The following is a 1,737-nucleotide window of genomic DNA, read 5'->3' on the forward strand; positions in this document are numbered from 1 at the left end:
TGACTGATTTAGTATCAGAAGATAAGCCCCTCAGGTGGGAAGACACTAAAAATACAACTGGGGAAGAGCTGCAACCTTAGCATGGAGTTGACCATGATGGCATGAATAGAATAAAGCCTTCAGGACTTTAATTTGCTGATGGGACACAACTCAAAATGAAGAGAAAAGCTGTAAACATCCATTAATAGTTGGAACATGGAATGTATGAAGTATGAATCCAGGAAAGTTAGAAATTGCCAGAAATGAAATGGAACAAATAAACACTGATATTCTAAGCATTAGTGAGCTGAAATGCCCTGCTATTGGCCATTCTGAATCTGACAATCACATGGTTTGCTAAGTCTGAAATGACAAATTGAAGAGGAATGGCATCGCATTCATCACCAAAAATAACATATCAAGATCTGTGTTAAAACACAACATTGCCTGTGATAGGATAATATCCATATGCCTACAAGGAAGACCAGTTAATACCACTATTATTCAAATATAAGCACCAGCCATTAAAGTCAATGATGATGAAATTGAAGAATCTATCAACTTCTTCAGTTTGAAATAGATCAAACATGCAATCAATGTGTATTAATAATTACTGATGGTTGGATTGCAAAGGTTGGAAACAAACAGGAAGAATCAGTAGTTGGAAAATATGGCCTTGGTGATAGAAATGATGCTGGAGATCACATGTTAGAATTTGGCAAGACCAATGACTTCTTCATTGAAAATATTTTGTTTAAACAATATAAAAGATAACTATACAGTACTCATTTGACATAGTACTCATTTGATGGCTTGATGATCAGAACTCGACTAGAGGCAGATAAAAATATAAAAAATAAAAAATTTGATAAAAGAAACGAGGGTAAATTGCTACAATTTGATGAACTTGACGTGTACTCATGGAGTTAGTAACTTTAAATACCAACAGAGAGTGAAGGAGTCTTCACATCAAGTATTAATGCTATCCCCTCTGTACACAGGGTAGATAGGGATGGGCAACTTAGACATTAGCTAACTAAAATAAGGGGTCTATAAAGGCATGAAGTGACTGGCTTATAAGGTTTCAAGAGGGAGTTCAGTTTAAGAGTATGTGAGGGAAGATAGAGTCCCTGTTGAATAGTTTTCATCTTGTCTAATGGGTCTGGTAAAAAGAGATGGGGATAAGATTCTTTGTTTTTGTTTTTTTCAGATTTTCATTTTTTTAATCGGCTCCAAGAAGAACATCCTAAACACTACATGAAACACAACAGAATATTTTTTCTTCCAGTATTAAAAAAAAAAAAGACATTCACAAACATTTTTAAATCTCTTCTAAGATATAATTAGGGTTATGTTCTCAATGATCTCAATGTAGAGTTAAAAAAACACCTCTAAGTAATCATATTCTTAATTCAGATTTCCTATAGGTACTTTCAGAAATTGTTTTCTAACCAGGATAAAGAAACGTTGTGTACAAAATTTTTTAAATGTCCCTAGATACTCAATTAAAAAAAAACAAAAAAGAAAATCAGCCTGGCTGAAGTTTTTTGCCAGGATAATCCTGAGTGTCCAAACTAAAAAACTGGTAAAAAGAAAAATATCCAGACTCTACAAACATCTCAGAATTTGTCTTAAATGGGAGAAAAAAGTTTTAAAAACACATGGAGTTTACTAAAAGATCTTTAACAGGCTACCTTAGGAGCTTAATTAAAAAATAGAGGTTGATGTACTAAAACAAAGATGTTTCAGTGCAGCTCC

Source organism: Chrysochloris asiatica, unplaced genomic scaffold (assembly GCF_000296735.1).
Source record: "Chrysochloris asiatica unplaced genomic scaffold, ChrAsi1.0 scaffold00013, whole genome shotgun sequence".
Lineage (NCBI taxonomy): Eukaryota > Metazoa > Chordata > Mammalia > Afrosoricida > Chrysochloridae > Chrysochloris > Chrysochloris asiatica.